The 20,262-nt window shown below is 48.9% G+C and overlaps 1 protein-coding gene across 2 annotated transcripts in view; it reads left to right on the plus strand.

Annotated features, from left to right (window-relative positions):
- The window catches only part of C8H11orf65 (chromosome 8 C11orf65 homolog), a 262,871-nt gene that overhangs the window by 117,008 nt on the left and 125,601 nt on the right, over window positions 1–20,262 (plus strand). The window lies entirely within an intron of this gene.

Raw genomic sequence — 20,262 nt, forward strand, 5'->3', positions numbered from 1 at the left:
AGTCTCTCACAATACAGGAACCTTTTCTCCAGTTCAAAAGAGATACTGTGATTCTAAGGACTAATCCGAGGTTCATACCAAAAGTACCTTCAGACTTTCATCTCAATGAACCAGTAATTCTCAAGTCTTTCTTTAATCATCCTTCCACGCCAGCGGAAAGATCACTCCATTCACTGGATATACAGCGATGCTTGAAATTTTATCTGGATCGCACCAAGGAATTTCGTAAATCTTCTCAATAATTTATTGCATTTAATGCTCCTCGCAAGGGCCTTCCCCTGTCAAAGCAGGGTATTGCTAGATGGATATCCAGTGCCATTCAGTACTGTCACTCTGCAGCGGGCAAACCTCTTAATGGCAGAGTTAGAGCACATTCCACAAGATCCATGGCTTCCTCTACGGCTCTCTTTGCGGGAGTGCAGATCAAAGAGGATTTGCAGGGTTGCGACTTGGAGCAGCATGCACACCTTCACGAAGCATTACTGCCTGGAATCCTTGGCACAGGAAGATACGGCTGTAGGCCAGGCAGTCCTGAGGAACCTCTTCCATTGAGCGGTGAGCTTTCCCTACTATCCCTCCTTCCTTTGGTTGCATATTTTGTATCTAATGATAATACTGATTACTGTTTCAATGTGTATTTATTTATTTATTTCTTAAGACAGTATGGATACTGATGTATCTCTATATTTATGTCACAAAATGTGCTTTATTGCTTACTGCTAGCTACTCTGATACAAGCTATGGGAATCTATGAAAGTTTCAATACTGGGGCAAGAAAACAAGTTACTTACCTGTAACTTTGGTCCCCCAGTATTGGTAACTTTCATAGATTCCCATGTGCCCACCCTCCTCCCTGAGGCTTCTTCAGGAGGGTTCTATGGGGTGAGGCTCTACTGATTGGCTGGTGCTTACTTTTGGTCTCTTTTGCAAAAAGAGGTGGATATGCTACAAAAGGGGAATGAGGCCTAGGCCTTCTTCTTTCTCTTTTGTACCTACTGCTATGTTATTTTGTTACAGAGACTCCCATTCCGACGATGGGGAATGATACAAGCCATCGGAATCTATGAAAGTTACCAATACTGGGGAACCAAAGTTACAGATAAGTAACTTGTTTTCTTTCTAGTTCTCTCTGTTCTCGTGTATATTTTGTAGGTATCATTTTCCCTCTCCTGGCTGCCTTACAGGCTTCATTGAGTGTGTGCCCCAAGTCTGAGCTATTGATCATGCATTCATAAGAAAGAATAGTTTAGAGCTCAGGTAGATTATATTTTATAATTTCCAGTTTATGCCAGCCACCCAGCACTTAACCTCTGTGTTCCGGCGCCCCTAGCTTCAGTGAGTTTGAAGGTTATCACTTTTGGGCAGTGATCAGAGGGGCATCTAGGGAGTAATGTAGAACTTTGAACACCCGAAAGGTCTGTGCCAGCATGATATATAATCAAGTTTGGAAAATGGCTGGTTGTGTGTTCCATGTCTACTAGACCCAGTGATCTCATCCAATCTGTCAACACCAGACTTAAGTACGTGGCCTTGGTCCTCGTGGAATGTGCATCAATTATGTGTCCATTACTGAGCTAAAGTCACCCTCAGTTATCGCTGGGCTACTGGGAGTTATGCTACTAATGTTTGGACCTCCTTTGTCAATATGAGGGGTGCACACATGCTCATGAAGGGCCAGTTTCATCCTTCTTGTTTACCTATCAGTGACACATAACAGCCCCACGGATCTGTCAACACTGTGTCAGTAGTCACTGTAAATATTTTATTGATCGGAAAATCTACTCCTCTAGAGTCTCAGCGGAACACTGCGTGGAATACCATATGATAACCGTATCGTCCAAGAAGGGGCACTCAATAGATGGGTTTCCTGAAGCAGGAGGACAATAGGGCCATCTTTTTTGCATCCTTTAATACTATTACCCTTTCAAACTCAGTATTCGGCCCCTTTATGTTCTAGGATAATACTTAGTGTTTCAGAGGGGCCTGTACTTCATCTAAAATGCGATGAACTAGCCCTTGTGTGTAGGGTGGGTCTTTTGGATGTTGTACAGTCAAAATACTGAAAACAACAATGCTCACAAACCCAATTATCTTCCCCCACCCACCCACTACTCTCTGCGCCCGTCTTTTTTTTTTTTCTTTTAAAACCTTTATTTCCATAAAAGCAGTACAGTTGCAAGCCTACAACCACAGGGGCCGGCCGTTGCTAAAACGAAAGGAGAGACCAATATTGCATCGTTACACAGCTATTTAGCCGACAACCCGAGGGTCCGGCAGTGATTCCACATATTATTCTGAGCAGTTCTGTGGTGGTAAGCAGGATAAATTAAAGGTTTCACATTTATTTATATATGACAATGAAAAATAAACTAAAATAACTAGTGAGGCAGAATGCAACTAAATGGTGGGTGTCTGTCCCGAAGGGGGGGTGGGGGGGGGGGGGGGGGGGGGGGGGGGCCGTGTCGGAAAATGATATATACAATGTATAGAGATGAAGTATCGGGAAGGGGGGGGCCGGGAGAGGGTGGTCAAAGCATCAGCAAAAGTATTACCAAACAAGGAACGTGTGGTCACGGGGACAGAGGTATTTCAGGGACGTCCGCCAGAGGAGGAGTACAAATCTCCCCGCGGTATTGGTTCCATTGGTTCCATATTCTCCCCCACGTCTTGGGTCTACCACGAGCGATGTACACAGTTTTTTCCCTAAACATGCACCGGTCCATGTTTTCTTTCCAAGCTGAAATCAGAGGTGCTCTCTGCGATCCCCATAGTTGAGCTATGTCCTTTTTTTCTACCATATTGCCAAGGGTAGCCCATTGCATCTGTGCCACATTATAATCGTTAGGTTCCCATACATTCAGTAAACAGCGTCTGGCTTCCGGCAAGAGCGAAACTCCCGTAACTTCTTCCATGACAGCATGCACACGATTCCAAAACACCACAACATCCGGGCACTCCCAAATGATATGAAGGAAGGTAGCAATCAAACCACATCCACGCTTGCACAACCCATCCACAGAATAACCCATACGCTGCAGCCGCGGACCCGTGACATAGATACGGTGCAGGATTTTTAAATGCACCAGCCGGAGACGGGCCGGAATCGCAACCTCTTTAGGAGAAGATATCGCAGCCTGCCATTCTTCATCGTCCAACTCCAGTCCATCGCCGGTCCAAGCAGCCCGAAGCCGCAAGAGCAAATCCGATCGATCGTTTATAAGTTTTTTGTATATTAGGGAGATAGTGCTATCCGGGACGTGTCCATCAAGCACTATATCCTCGAGAGGGGAAGACTCCGGGATTGCAATCCCGGCCGGGAAAACCGAACCAAGCGCATGGCAGATCTTCATATAACAAAAATGCTCCTTATCACTAAGCGCGTATTCCGCTTTAAGCTCGTCAAAAGTCTTGACCCTATTCTTGACCCATAGATCCCCAACCCTGCTGATACCAATAAGGTCCCACTTCTCGAAGCCTTTCGTGGTCCAAAGAGTGCCCAATCTCTCCGAAGCATAGAGCGGAGTCGCTCTAGTCAATATGCCCGACTACCCCATAGCTGCGTTTGCGCTGCGCCACACCCGTACCGCGACCCCGGTGGGCCCAGTCAGTGTCCTCCCAGACGATTTAGAATATAGCACTCTATTATAGTTCCCTCCTGGCAGCTGCCATTTGTCCATTTCAAATGCAGGATTAGGAACGGGACCGTACATTGCATGGTTAATTGCACTTAATTGGGATGCCCAGTAGTAACGTTTAATGTCAGGCAACGCGATGCCCCATCATACCATGGCAAGTCAGCTTCGCTAGGGCAATGCGAGGACACCCCCCCCCCCCCCCCCCCCCCCATATCAACTTCCTCTGTAGGCTCTCAATCTCGCGAAAGTAACTGGCAGGTACTAGATCAAGCCTATTTTGGACAGCATACAGGAATCGGGAAAGGGACGTCATCTTGAAAAGAGCAGCCCTCCCAACCGGGGACAGCGGTAGACCGCACCAAGCTGTCACGTCGGATTTGAGCCGGAGAAGCGGGGAAGCAGGTTCCGTTCATACCGAGCTGCGGGGTCCAGTGATATGAAGATCCCCAAATACTTTAAACCAATGTGTGAAATCGGTATCGGGCAGACACATGGCAAGGGGGTACTTCTCCGGTCAATGAATAAATACAGGACTTAGCCCAATTGATCACCAGACCGGAGTTCTTCCGAACCAGCTGAGTACATCAAACAGTACCCCCAGTGACTTCCGAGGGGAAGTGAGATATAGCAGGATGTCGTCTGCGTATAGCGATATGCGGTCTTCAAAGTCCGGGGACCAACTAATTCCTGTAAGTGACGGCTCCCACCGCAGCCAAGCAGCAAGGGGTTCTAAGGCAAGCGCGAAGAGCAATGGAGATAAAGGGCAACCCTGTCGCGTACCCCTCCCAAGAACAAAGGATCCCAAGACTCTGACGTTAACCACCACCTGAGCCAACGGTTCCTCGTATAGGTGTTTAACCCATCCGTTGAACCCGGGGCCAAAACCGAATTTTACGAGGGCAGCCCATAAATATGGCCATTCCACCGTATCAAAGGCCATCGTGGCATCCAAGGAGACCAAGATGCCGGCTCGCACAGTGACTCCGCTCTCGCCAAGACGCAGTGAAGACGACGCAGGTTGAGCGCGGTGTTGCGGTGGGGGATAAACCCGGACTGATCCGGTGTATCAGGTCGCCGATCACCTTAATCAGCAATTTTGCCAGAAGTTTTGCCAGGATCTTAGGTTCGGCGTTCAAGAGAGATATAGGCCTATACGATGTACATAGGTCCAGGGTTTCCCTTCTTTATGAATAACAACAATGGACGCCAGTCTCTGATCTCGGGAAGGGATCCGACATCTCTCGATTCTAGAAACATCTGATGAAGGTGCTGCGCCATTTTGTCGGGACACAACTTATACAGTTCGATGGGATGCCATTTAGGCCCGTTGCTTTCCCCGAACGGATGGAGCGGATAGCGAGCGCTATTTCATCGTTGAAAAAGTCCGCCTCCATAAGCTCTTTGTCCGAATCAGACAATCTGGGCAATGCGATATCTCTAAGCAACAAGTGCGAGTCCTCCTCCGGTCTGTCTGAGACCGGCGCATACACCTTTTGGAAGTGGCGTGCAAAACCCTCCACTATATCAACAGGGTCCACAACCCGCTCACCATCTGCTCCCTCAATAACAGGCACAACACGATTCAGTCTTTCCCTTTTGTCCAACCAGGCGATCAATTTCCCTGCTTTATCCCCAACATCATACAGACGCACCTGTTGCTCACGACTCATAGCCTTGGCCGCATCAGTCACCAGTGCTCTATAATCAAGCTGTTTAAGGGCTAAAACGTGCAACCCCTCCTGCGTGACACCAGATCGCAACTCTTCTTACAAATTAGCAATTTCAGTCTCCAATCTTACAACCTCCTCATTCTTACTTTTTTGGGCACTAGCGATCAATGACAGAGTTTGGCCACAGATTACCGTCTTGAAGGCCTCCCATAATGAGATGGAGGAGGACACCGACCCAACATTGTCAGCGAAGTAATGGTCCATAGACTGAACCACACCGGCCCTAGTTTTGGGATTGCGGAGGTGCTAGGGATTAATCGGAGCCACTCGACCCTCCGCTACAAACCGGATATCAATAGAGAGCCAAAGTGGGGAGTGGTCCGAGATACCCCGCTAGGTGTCTAATTTCTCTCACTGAAACAGCCTGCACTGCCGGTACCAGGACATAATCAAGCCTAGAAAGGCTCCCGTGTGCGCCCGAATGAAAGGTGTATTGCGCCTGTCCGCGGTGCAGCAGCCTCCAACAGTCCACCAGACCCAGTGTTTCCAGGAAGTTACCCAGCCAAGATTGCGATTTAGCCAGATCCCTGGGGGGGCTACGGTCCTCCCTACCACAGACAACAGAATTAAAGTCTCCACCCACTACCAAAATACCCTCGGGGAGCCCCAACACCACTTTTCCCAAATCAGAAAACGTCGTAGTCTGTAACCCTGGCGGGACATAAACAGAAAGTATGGAGATCGTCTTCCCCTCCCACCTGCCCGTAATAGCTGCATATTGCCCCTTATTGTCGAGTATAGTATCATCTATTTCCATGGGGAGGGAGTTCCTGACTAGAACGCCAGCCCCCCTCGACCCAGTAGTGAATCCAGAGTGTGCTACCAGACGATAGCCTCGCCTATTCATTGCATGGCATGTGTTCCCTATCAAATGCGTTTCCTGTAACAATACTACATCAGGAGAAAGACGTTTCAAGTACTGCAATACTATCCCCCGTTTTATCCTGTCCCCCAGACCGTTAACATTCCAACTTAGCACCCTCAACCCCTTATCCCCCATCCCAGTAATGAAAACGGATTCCCTCCCATGACGAGACAGACACCAAAGTCAAAATATGCAGTAGAACGTAGCCTCGATACAAACGAATGCAGAACAAAGTTCTCCCCACCACCCCCAAAGAAATTCCCCGAACACCCCCCCACCCTGCACCCCTGCGTTAGACCAAAAAGCCACCCCAACTTGCAGTGTGCCTGTCGCCCCAGTGTGAAACGAATCTACAAAAAGAGAAAGAACCCCCAGGAGGAGGAAGAGTCCCGGTTCCCCACCGCCTCTGGGTATTTATCAATATATATACACTAAAAAAGTCACCGAACCACTGCTGCAATGTCTATAGAGCACGCACGCCGGTCAGCACTCACTCCTCCTGCTCCGATGAACCACCTTCAGCGCCCCCGGACTGTTCCGGGTGGTCTCGATGCGTTGGTAGAGTATCAAGCCAGTCACTGACGACCTCAGGTCGGCCAAAGAAGAGCGCACGTTCCTTATATTCAATGCGTAGCCGGGCAGGGAAGAGCATAGCATATTTCATGCCCATGTCCCTAAGGCGCCGTTTCACCCCCATGAATCCCATCAGCTGTTTTTGTACAGTCTGCGTGAAGTCCGGGTAGAACCCGATGGTCGCATTCCTGAATTTTGTGGGGCCATCTGCCCACGACGCCTGAAGGATAGCGTCCCTGTCCCTAAAATTGAAGATCCTGGCTATGATGGGCCGCGGATGGGAGCCCGGTTTATGCTTCGCGCCTCGGACTCTGTGAGCGCGCTCCACTGCAAAAAAGTTACTGAGGCCTTTGGGGGCCAGATGGTTCAATATTAGATCCTCTACAAGGAGATCCGTTGTTGATTCAGTGGGCTTCTCCGGAACCCCGATGATACGCACATTGTTGTGCCTAGCCCGACTTTCGAAGTCATCCAGCCGATGGGCAAACAAGTCATTAGAAGACCGCATATTACGAACTTCTGTCTGGAGATCGGACACGTCGGTCGTAAGACTGGTGGTCTTAATGTCTAGAGACTTGACCCGCTCGTTGGTCTTCCCCAAATCAGTCCTGATCAGGTTGACGTCGATAGCCACCTTGTCAATCTTTGAAGCCAATGTTTCATACTGCTGGCCCATGGAGGTCTTCACGCTTGCAATGGCGCCCATGACGTCTCGCAATGTCAATTCTTCAGTCGCTGGGGAGCCATCTCCAGTCTCGTACAGTTTTACCAACACCACTGGGGGACCCTTTTGGACGGGTGTAGCGGTCCATATTGTTGGATTGGGTGGCACCCCCTCGGTGTGTAACCTTGGTGGTCCGCTTCTCGCTGTCTGACTTGCTCGCCATATTGAGCAACGCGCCCTGGAGGGGCCTTTGGGACCTGGTTTGAATGGCTCCTCACAGGGCTGACTTGCAGAGTCCAGAGACGAGGGGCAGAGGGCAAGCGCGCGACCGGTGGTAGACCATGGGCCAACAAAGTCAAATGGCCGCAGGTTAAGATAGACAAAGACCAAAAACGAAACCGAAAGTAATTCAGGGGCACTGGTCGACGTCCACTAGCTGTTGTTGTTCAATTGCCACCTGGGTATCCTGGGGACTCAAGTCCCGGGCCGCTCATCAGTGTAGGCCACAAAGATTTGAAGTGGAGTAAGTCCGGTTCCCGGCAGCCGATTCAATTTCTGAAAAGAGCTTCTAGGTCAGCAGGGTGATATCCATAAGGACCCGTCGTCTGTATCAGGATCTGCGACAGGATAGATACGGGAGGCGGCAGGGGTCTCGGGAGCTCTGTGCTCACGCGACCATCTTGGATGCACGCTAAGCTCCTCCCCCCTCTGCGCCCTTCTTTGAAGCATCTGTTGACTTCAACATTAAAAAACCCCTGTGACAGCGTCTAGGATCATCCCCCTAGTCACCGGATAAACCATAAACCAGTTCAATTGTCTCTTGTGTCGCTCTCACCCCTACACCCAGGAATCGCCTAAATGATGTCAATCACATGCCATCTCAGTCTTTAATAGGTTGGGGGTATACATTCTAATCTCCTACTGCTCTGTGAGAGGGATCGTGTCTCTAGGGCTTATGAATTTCCATTCTATCAACTCACACTTTTTCACTCAGTACTGAATGCTAAATATGGCTATGATGTTTTCACTGATGTTATTTGAGATGTCATCAGTGATCTCATCATTGATATCAGTTAACATGTCTTGAGTGATGCAATATGTGACAGTGCATGAGGTGGTGCAAGTTATAGTTTGCTTAGTAAAGTATAACTTATGAATTTCAGAAATCTTTTGGTTTCTAACCATCAGTTTTTACTTGATTTCAAAACCTAACTATAACTCAATTAAATCTTTGGTTTTGTCAGTGTGTATCTTTATCTATTTTTATATAACTATATTACCCAGTGACGGTCCCCACTGGATATTTACAGTGAGGTCAGTGTTTCCATAGGAATTTTTTTTGCATTGCCAATAACTTTGTCACCATTTGAAGAATCTCAACAAAACTTTGCAAAAAGTGCTCGCTTTTTGCTTTGTTTGTGCATATGAAGTCTTGGGGTGATCTGTCAGGTGGAGGCGGCGAAAAAAGTGGGTCCCAAAATGCAAAATCACAGTGCATTTTCCAAAGACTTCTGTAAGAAATGCTTCCGCAAAAACTGCTCCATGGATTTACACCAGAATACTCAGGAAACTAGATCTTGGTCCTCAGATTGTGCTTTACGTGATTGGTCTACATCTATTCAGTAGTTTTTGAAAAATGAAGGTTAAAAAATAATTGTATATCTGGGTAGTTGAGTCTGCGCAAGTCCCATGGGAGCACCAGTTTAAAAATAGAGCATTCTGATTGACCCAGGGTATTTTTTTTCCTTGGGCCATTTCGCTCTACGGGAATCAGACATACGCACTGATTGGGTGCCAGCAATGTGAGAAAAATGTTCCTGGCAGCCATTATAGTACTAGGGAACTTAAAGTCCCCAGTCCTGAAATTGCAGAAAAAAAAAAAATGATATAAGGGTGCTGTGTAGGGATACCGTGCCCCACTACCAGCGGTAGTGTTGGCGACGAGTGAACCGTTCGCCTGGTGGGTTGGGTGGGTTGGGCCATCTCTGTGGTTGCTGACCCCTTGCTATCGCGCCCACTTCTGATCCAACTTGCAGGTATCCTCTCACAAGCCAGTCTTAAAACCTTTCTGTTCTTGACACATGCTTTATCGAATGTGTCCTACCAATCACTGCGCCGTTTTTATCCAATTTTTCATTTCATTACCACCTTCATGCTCACACGATCTAATACATGAACCCTGTGATTGTGGTCCTGTCAATGTTTAAACACACTGACTGCTACGCTTTACGCAAAAGTATTCACGTCACGACACTAGATTGCATCCGCATTTAAATTAATGCATGACCAATCCAGATGTGGTCTCTCAGCAGCCGTACAATACCAATCACTGCGCCGTCCTCCCTTTCACTTTATCACAGTGTAATCTGTATAGATTGATCGGCAAAGAGTGGTCTCACCTCTTTGACCACGCACAAAAGGCACTCAGTCATGCCAAACTTCCTCCCCCACTCGTTGTTCCACACATCTCACCGATTTTAAACTCACAACAGTCAAATTTTTACATGCCTAACAGTATTCATGTTTACCAATTCATGTTCCTTTTTGTTTCTTTGCCAATTTCTCCCCTGTGTCATGTAATTGTACAGTAATGCGATTTAGGCATAGTGCAATTGCAAATTCATAAAGACAACAATGAAATATTATGTTGTTCTGAGGATGATGCCCAGTATCTAGTGGTTCAGAAGAGGGGGTGGTGATGAACAGAGTGTTTGAATTAAGCAGACCACTCTTACCCAGTCCAAAGATCAGGGCTTGATCCATCACCGTTATTTAGCTCACTGCACCATCCCAGCTCAGAACCTGGCTATATGCAAATTAGTCTGTCCCTGGCCCAGTGCATCATGGGAACAGGGCAGACCAAACTACCAAGCCAATTCTTCACCGGAAAGGAGACAAGCTTCCGGGGACCGGTTTCTGGCATTTCAGCCGTCGTCGGCCCGGCTTGCTTGAATCCTGATGGTGCCGTGAGCAAGGGACTCATGTCTGAGTATACCCTGCCACACCTATAGTGGCCAAAAACGATTCAGAAAAGGGGGTGGTGATGAACAGAGTGTCTGAATTAAGCAGACCACTCTTACCCAGTCCAAAGATCAGGGCTTGATCCATCCCCGTTATTTAGCTCACTGCACCATCCCAGCTCAGAACCTGGCTATATGCAAATTAGTCTGTCCCTGGCCCAGTGCATCATGGGAACAGGGCAAACCAAACTACCAAGCCAATTCTTCACCGGAAAGGAGACAAGCTTCCGGGGACCGGTTTCTGACATTTCAGCCGTCGTCGGCCCGGCTTGCTTGAATCCTGATGGTGCAGTGAGCAAGGGACTCATGTCTGAGTATACCCTGCACCACCTATAGTGTCCAAAAACGATTCAGAAAAGGGGGTGGTGATTAACAGAGTGTCTGAATTAAGCAGACCACTCTTACCCAGTCCAAAGATCAGGGCTTGATCCATCACCGTTATTTAGCTCACTGCACCATCCCAGCTCAGAACCTGGCTATATGCAAATTAGTCTGTCCCTGACCCAGTGCATTATGGGAACAGGGCAGACCAAACTACCAAGCCAATTCTTCACCGGAAAGGAGACAAGCTTCCGGGGACCAGTTTCTGGCATTTCAGCCGTCGTCGGCCCGGCTTGCTTGAATCCTGATGGTGCAGTGAGCAAGGGACTCATGTCTGAGTATACCCTGCCACACCTATAGTGGCCAAAAACGATTCAGAAAAGGGGGTGGTGATGAACAGAGTGTCTAAATTAAGCAGACCACTCTTACCCAGTCCAAAGATCAGGGCTTGATCCATCACCGTTATTTAGCTCACTGCACCATCCCAGCTCAGAACCTGGCTATATGCAAATTAGTCTGTCCCTGGCCCAGTGCATCATGGGAACAGGGCAGACCAAACTACCAAGCCAATTCTTCACCGGAAAGGAGACAAGCTTCCGGGGACCGGTTTCTGGCATTTCAGCCGTCGTCGGCCCGGCTTGCTTGAATCCTGATGGTGCAGTGAGCAAGGGACTCATGTCTGAGTATACCCTGCCACATCTATAGTGGCCAAAAACGATTCAGAAAAGGGGGTGGCGATGAACAGAGTGTCTGAATTAAGCAGACCCCTCTTACCCAGTCCAAAGATCAGGGCTTGATCCATCCCCGTTATTTAGCTCACTGCACCATCCCAGCTCAGAACCTGGCTATATGCAAATTAGTCTGTCCCTGGCCCAGTGCATCATGGGAATAGGGCAAACCAAACTACCAAGCCAATTCTTCACCGGAAAGGAGACAAGCTTCCGGGGACCGGTTTCTGACATTTCAGCCGTCGTCGGCCCGGCTTGCTTGAATCCTGATTGTACAGTGAGCAAGGGACTCATGTCTGAGTATACCCTGCCACACCTATAGTGGCCAAAAACGATTCAGAAAAGGGGGTGGTGATGAACAGAGTGTCTGAATTAAGCAGACCACTCTTACCCAGTCCAAAGATCAGGGCTTGATCCATCACCGTTATTTAGCTCACTGCACCATCCCAGCTCAGATCCTGGCTATATGCAAATTAGTCTGTCCCTGGCCCAGTGCATCATGGGAACAGAGCAGACCAAACTACCAAGCCAATTCTTCACCGGAAAGGAGACAAGCTTCCGGGGACCGGTTTCTGGCCTTTCAGCCGTCCTCGGCCCGGCTTGCTTGAATCCTGATGGTGCAGTGGGCAAGGGACTCATGTCTGAGTATACCCTGCCACACCAATAGTGGCCAAAGCGATTCAGAAAAGGGGGTGGTGATGAACAGAGTGTCTGAATTAAGCAGACCACTCTTACCCAGTCCAAAGATCAGGGCTTGATCCATCAACGTTATTTAGCTCACTGCACCATCCCAGCTCAGAACCTGGCTATATGCAAATTAGTCTGTCCCTGGCCCAGTGCATCATGGGAACAGGGCAGACCAAACTACCAAGCCAATTCTTCACCGGAAAGGAGACAAGCTTCCGGGGACCAGTTTCTGGCATTTCAGCCGTCGTCGGCCCGGCTTGCTTGAATCCTGATGGTGCCCCCTTTTCTGAATCAGTATCTAGTGGTGGCATCGAAACGTTGTCGACACCAAAAAACGCCATATGCAATATGACTATGCAATATTGTAATGTGCAATGGTGTATAAGAAAATGATCTTAGTCTGTTAAAACTTTCAAATAGGAGTGTACAGACGTATTTCACTTTGCCCTTTGGCCATTCTGTGCTTTGTTTTTGTTGTCTCACTGTTTCGTGGGTCACGGCTGTGCCCACTTGTCATTGAATGTTTCTAACAATTTAATTTTATATATATTTGCAAAATAAATTCTTGTCCTGCTGGACAAAAGACATACTTCCTATTTAGAGTATGATTATTTTATATAAGTAACCCCATCTGACGGGAGCATTTTCAAATCTCCTGCCAAATGGTAGCAAACACAAAGTCTGCCCCCAGCAGGTGGGAGCTTTAAAAATACACCCGCCCGCTGGGAGCAGACTTGTTTAATTTTTCCCTGCCCACAATGATGCAGACAGGGAAACAGATCAAGATAGTGCTCTTGCCTGGAGGGCCTCTGGGTGGGAGCAGTGCCAGCTCCCGGTTCATGGTAGGTGCCATGGGTGCCATGGGTGGACACGACCCTATTTAACATGGAGGCCCCAGAGGTTGGGGTTCATGGGGCCATTATAGGTTTGGGGGGTCATGAGGTCGCCTCCAGTTTAAACAAAATAGGGCCCTGGGGAATGGGTTTCCAAGGGCCAAATGAGGCTATGAGGCTCAGGGAGGGGGGCCACAGACTCTGCTTCCTCTTTAAAATGAATACAGCCCTGGAGGATGCAAACCCCAGTGCCTGATGAGGTTTGGGGAGGGTGGCCATGTTGCCCTCCTCCCCTTTCAAATAAAGTCAGCCCTGGAGGATGAGTCCCACAGGTCCTGAGAAGGCTCAGAGGTAGACCGCGTGGCCCCCTCCCCTTTTAGAAAAAGCACAGTGCCCGGGTGGATGGGGTCCCAGTGACTTAATAAGGCTCACGGAAGGGACCCTGTAGCCCACCCTCCCCCTTTTATTATAATTGGCCCCAGGGAATGGGGTCTCATGAGCCAAATAAGGCTCTGGGGGGTGGGCCACACAGTCCCCTCATATTTTAAATAAGGCATGGCCCTGGGAGATTGAATCTTTGGGGCCCTCTAAAGGCTCATGGAGCCCCCCCCCCCTTTTCAGGCAAGGGGGATAGGGTTCCCAGGGCTTAATTAGGTTTAGGGAGGGGGGCGGCACGCCTCCTCCCTTTATTAATCACTCGGCTCTGGGGGATGGGGTCCCCAGGGCTTAATAAGGCTTGTGGATGGGGTTCATGCCCCCTAGCCATTTTTTTATTAAGTTTGACCCAAGTCTACCACCAAGCGTGAAAGTTTAGGCAGCAGGTTGACTGCCGATCAGGGAAGGAGGGGGTAATAACTAGAACAACGGATCATGCTCCCATCAATCTCAGGCACAAGAAGGAGGTGATTGTGTCCATGTCACTGGCACACTGAAGCCTCATCACAAAGTGTGGGGAGAGGTCGGGCTCCGCCACCTGTGTTAACTATTTTTTGATGTAATGAGCTAAGACGGCTAGGCCCGGGTTGCGTACGTGGCAACACGAGGGTGCCAACCAGACTCTATGCTCGAAGGGCTCAGCTCTCAATCCAGTCTCCTAGGGCGATTCTTGGTTCAAAGCACAACCATGGCGCTGTAGCTGCTGAAGCGAAGCTGATCTCGCTCTGCGACTCTCGGTCGCTGTGGGCTTGGCTGATTTTTTTTCTTGCTGATTGGCAAGAAAGACGAATCTGTCGGGTTCCGCAGCTCCAAAGTCCAGGTGTCACCCTCCTGCAAGACTTCCAGGCCCAGAACTGTTCAGGCCTCCTCCAGCGTGCGCACCATATGCGTCTCATTATTCCAGGGGAAGATGAGCCAGGACGGATGTCCCCCTCTGTACCTAATCCCTTCTCTCTTAGGAATGTGGCAGCTCCCGACAGCACTGTAACATGATGACAGACAGGTCCTGGAACAGCCATGCCTTAGTGTCATCAGAGGTAACTGAACTCAGGTCTCGCATTGCTGCCATGATAGCCTTTTTCTGACGATAAGAGGGTTTGCACGTTAACCACATGGCTGCTGCGGGGATTTTTGCGCTGTGCTGGAAATTCTTCTTTTGCTGCTTTCATGACGAGCTCAGCTCGTCATCAGCACACGACACCCGTGGGTGATGACGAGCTGAGCTCGTCATCAGCATCGAAAGGGTTAATATGTCCTGGGGTCTTGGACGGGCGACCCACCCTGTGTGTGCGATCCAAGATAATGTCTGTCCCTGCAAACTCTGGTCGGATATGGCAGTTAGACGGATCATGTAGCTTTCCAGGTTTCCAGATTCGGCCTGAAGAGGGACCCCGTTGATTTTAATGTTTGAGCGTCACAATCTATTTTCAAGGTCTTCAAGAAGATATTTCAGTTCCGTATTTTTGGCACGTAGTTTTAGCAATTGACGGCGATGGCTGTCCAGCTCCTCCTCTCGTACGTTACCCGTTTGTTCCAAAATGGCTATGCTCTTTCTCAGGTCTCCCAAATCTCTCTTGATCTCTTTACTGTCTTCAGTCAGTTCTTGTTTGAGGGCCGCTATATCACTCCATTGTGCACTGAAAAAGTTCTCCATGAAGGTGCGTGTGATATGGGCCTTCTGCTCATGAAGCTACATGTCCGCCACTTCAGGGGAGGTGGGCAGGGTGGGCAAAGTGTCACGCTGGGACTCTGATCTCATGGTTGGGGGCCTGCTGAGCATGTCTTTGAGAGTGGTATCTTTTTTAGTGTGGTGTGCTGTCATAGGTCTTCTTTGCACGCCGGGGCACTGGAATCAGTGGGTCAGTGAGGAGCAGGCCTCCTGCGCCAATGTTCCCTTATTGCCACTCCCTGGGACAGGGGGCACTTCGCCCTGCCTCCCCCAAAATAAGCAGGCTGTAGGAGAGAGGAAGAAATTCTCACCTGTGAGTTCTCAGCAGGCCCCAGTTGTCCCCATCTCCGTTTGCAGCACGCAGCCTCCAGTCACTGTCGTCAGATGGCTTTTAGGTGCTCAGCGATATCCTCACCACCAATGCTTATCCTGCTGCATGCCATCTGGTCCGGATGTGTGCGAACGGGCCCTTATCACTTGCTTGTAGCTTGCTGTTCACAGGGGGGTTCACTCTGCGCAGTACAAGTGTTGTCTATGTGAGTGGGCACCCTCTGGCAATGTAATGGCCGTTTCGACCCTTCGCCAGGCTAGAAGTGTGGTCCTGCTCGCTACACGCTGCCTCACCCCTGGCAACTGACTGGGAGGTCTAGTTTGCAGATCCTTTAGCGGGCGCCATCTTGGGTGCCCTCACGAGTACGCAATGCCGGGACCTGCTCATAGACAATGCCGGCCTCTGCTGGGGATCAATATCGCCCTCCGTTAATACCCCAATGTTTTCCCTGACTCCATATTTCACTTAAAAATCCCAGGGGCTCTTCGGAACCGCCTGCCTTTGTAAGCAGGCAGTGCAGCTCAATGGACTCACTGCTACACTGGGGCCATCTTGGACAAACCCCCTATTCCACTTTAAAAAATAGCCTTGGGGTATTGGGTCCCTGAGGCCTATGAAGGCTGTGGAGGGGAGGGGAGGGAGGGGGAGCACAGGGCCCACTTTCCCTTTTATATAATTTTGGCCCCAGGAGATGGGGTCCCCAGGCCCTAATTAGACTCAGGGAGGGGGTCGTGTGGCTCTACTCTTCTTTTTATTATATTTTGCCCCATGGGAGGAGAGCCATGCAACCCCCACCTTTTAAATATGGCATGGCCCCGCGGATGATATCTGTGCGGCCTACAAAGGCTCAGGGAAGGGGGGGCACGCTGCCCTTTCCCTTTTTGTTTACATTTTGGCCCCAGGGATGGGGTTTCCAGGGCTTGAAAAGGTTTGCAGAGGGACCTGTGCACCCCCCCTCTTCACCTCTGATATTGGTTTGGCCCTGGGGGGCTGAATTCCTCCCACCCCTTAGCTTTTGGCCCTCGTACCCAAGAATGCTTGCGAATGGGGATTGTGTGGCCCCCCTCAAACTTATTATTGTATTGGTCCCAGGTGATGTAGTATCCGGGGCCTATTAAGGCTCCCTGTTTAATTGTATTTGGCCCTGGGTTATTGGGTGTCTGGGCCAATTAAGAGTGGCAGCATGGATTTGGCTTCCTGTGGGTTTGGCTGTCTGCAGGGCTTGGACACCACACCGCGTGCAACGAACAGCAGTGTGAGGTTGGCAGCCTGCGGGTGGGTTTTCTGCCTCCGGGTGGGTTGTCCACAGGTCAGGCTTTTTTGCCAAACCCCTGCTGTGCACAGACAAAGCCCTGCACACTATAGGGTTGGCTGCCTGGGAGTCATGCGCAGCGGGGGTGGACTTTATGTATGGTTATAAAATATTACTTTACGTTAAGGCAAATCCTAGAAATTCACTGAAAAAAAAGATAGCATAAAGTACCGTTTTAGTTGGTGTCATAAAAATATCAGTTTTTGTTGAGTAATAAAAAACCTTAGAAATTCACTTACAAAACAAAGGTTAAAGTAACTTTATAGTTAGGTGAATGTCAGTCACAACATTAACGTTTTGAACTTAAAAAAACACATAAATTCACCAGTTATCGTTATTAGAGCTAACTATTACTTGTGCCCCTGCCATGCACTGCTGATGGCATCACATATTATATCACTAATGATATGTTCTATGACATCTCATATGACATTATGGATGACATCACTGATGACATCATCCTCACTTCTTTCTTTAAACATTGCTCTACAAACAAGTATGGCATTAGAGCTATGAAAGTAAGTGCAAAATAGCTCAGAATAATATGAAGCATCTTTACTGCTATGATACATATAACCCGCATAGTGAATATAGGAAAGTATGATCTGCTTTCATAGTTACCCCCACTTTTAGCTGGTGTCAGTATGTTTTTGTGATGAGTCTGGCTTCGATCCTGCTAATCAGGACCTCAGACACTGTGCTCCCTCCCTAAAGTTGACATGGTAGGTACCTCCACAATTAACTACTGGTGTACCCTTGTAATTCACCAGTATATGGTACAAAGGTACCCAGGGCATAGGTACACCAAGGGTCTCATATTGGCTGTAGCATGTATTATGCCACTCATGAGAGACCACTAAAACTTTGACTACAGGCCTGCCATTGCAGCCTGTGTAAGCTGGCGCTAGCACCACTTACAACAGATATACGTTTTCTTATATCTGAGGTTAAACCCATAAAACCCATAAGTCACCCCTAAGGCAGCCTTTCAATTCTAAAGGCAGAGTACTAGGTTATTAGTGTAAAGGTGCCCTGCATGAGCAGGATACCCTCTGCAAACCGCGGAGTCGATTCTCCAGGCTCAGCCATTTTGATACATATAGTGGCCATGCATCACTACGCGATGGCTAACTACTTACTGGCTCTGCCCTACCTGAACATGTTTGATATCAAGCATATTGGAATTATACCCCAACACCGTTACTGGTGTTGGAGGTATGATTCCATGCACTGGGGGGGGCTCGTCCGGGAAGCCTCCAGTTCTCCTGGGAACAGCCATCCAGGGTCTGGTAGTGCTACTGCTGAGCCTAGATACGATTCTGCTCTCCTGCTGAGCTGAGCTTGAGCAAGGGAAGGTAGAACAATAGGTATATTATCAAAGGGGGGTGTGACCACCACCCAGACAGGACCTAGTGTATTGGGCTGGGGTGGCGGTGCTTGCCAGTGCCACCAGACTGCTTTGAAGGACACATTTGGTGCCCTTCTTGCATACTCTAGCTAGAACGCGTTCTGGGAGCCCTTGGCTCCCGCTCTGGCTCGAAACTGGATAAAGGACATGGGAGTACCTCCCTTCTGTCCAGCCCCTCTGGGAGGGGCCCCTAAGTAGTCCTCGGATATGTCGAGGGACAAGACTCAAACCTGAAACCATGTCACTCTTCGACCATCTTGGCACTTGGACTTCGCTGGATTTCGCCTGGATTGAATCAAGGAAGACTCCTGTTGCTCCTTGTCTCACTGTTCTCCAAGCCTCCTTCGTCTGTGTCCTTGCTTCTGCCAGGATCTTCACCAGACCTGTGAGAATCAAGGACGCCCGAAGAAATCTCCCCCGGAGGGAAGGAGTCACTCCCCTGCATCTGCAGGCACTGCAACAAAGCTGATCGGTCTGCTGCTCCTGACATCCCAATCTTTCAAAGGCTCAGCAACACAGGTGGTGGTTCTGCAACTCCCTCAAGTCCTGACCTGTCCTCTCCGCAGTTTTGAGGCCAGTATCCCTCGTTAGAACTGCTGGGACCAAACCCCTGTACACTGCGTTGACTTGCCATGGCCAAGGTTTGTTGGCTCTGCACTCCAGAGATCTTTGGACAACAAGAAGCTCCCACCTCCAGCATTTCTTCCTGCCAAGATCTTCGTCCTCACCACCGTGGGCCTTCTTCTTTGGTGAGCTGCTTGATGTCCTCTTGTGACTCCTGTGTTCTTTAGCCTGTGGGTCCTCCTGAAGGTCTTCTCTTCCTCCAGTGGACTCCCCTGCTTGCTCGGGCTTGCTCTGACTCTCCTGCACTTGGTTAGTCCCTTCTTCATTGTCTTCCACGTCTTTTGTTGCTGCCAAGGCTTGTTGGTGCTCGCGCTGGAAACCGATCCCCCGGTTCTCAACTTCTGACATGGGCCAGTTCATGAACGGCTCCTGGTCTTCCTCGGTGTCGCCTGGTCCTCACAGCTGCAGCAACAAGGTCACTGTCATCACTCCTGCATCTTCAGTCATCTGTGGTCATTACTCTTCTGTGCCCCCTGGTCACCACGGAGTGGCATAGACTCTGTCGTCTCTGCTTGCAGGTTCTTCTCTTCAAGAATCCACCCTTGGATTCCACCTTACTCTTGCACAGTCTTTGCCTGCAACATCTTTTCTGAAGTCCTCCATTGTGGTCTACAGCAGTTTCCGACATCACTTTGCACCTATGCACCTGACTTCCCTGCTGTAGGTATCCTGGTTCCCGGTGTATCCACTGGTGAGGTGACTCTCCAACCTTCTGTCTTCCACAGCCCTTCATCTTAAAAACTGCAACCGCGACGTTCCCATTGACTTGCATTGAGTAAGCGCATCTGTTTCCACTCTGCACACAGCCTCCCTGAGGTTCCTGGGTACCCCGGACAGTCATTGAAACCACATTGAGAAAAGAAGTGGCTGTGAGTAGAATGTGGGCACTGTTTACTCTATGGAGTGAGTTTACACTGTCCACAGTTTTTGCAGACAGTAAAACTCTCATGAGAAATACACCACAAAGTATTAGAAAGTATCTACTAAGAACAGTGTACACTCTATCCAAAATGTGTCCAACGAGTGACTATTCACTTAAAATATCAGAGGTCTGAAGGTGCTACAGATGATACTACCTGCAGCGTTCATACTGTGATGAAAACTTTACAGATAACACATCTTCTGAAGCAAAACAAGCAGTTGTACATTGGTTTGTTCCCAGTGCACAAAGTCTTATATGTTATGTAGAAACTGTGATGATGCAACGATTCTATCTAATAACTCAATGCTGCTTATAATACTTAATATGTTTTACTTAGAATCTTTGCCTTGTTGGAAACTTTTTCTGCAGGGCCAAAACCGTGTGTGGAACACAGTGAGCACAAGTAGGCAACTGTCACCTGCACACAGAGCTACTGTTCAGTCAAAAGATTTATAACGTGTTTAATATTCTACACACCTATGATGTATTAGGAGCAAATTTGTTT

Source organism: Lissotriton vulgaris, chromosome 8, assembly GCF_964263255.1.
Source record: "Lissotriton vulgaris chromosome 8, aLisVul1.2, whole genome shotgun sequence".
Taxonomy (NCBI): Eukaryota; Metazoa; Chordata; class Amphibia; order Caudata; family Salamandridae; genus Lissotriton; species Lissotriton vulgaris.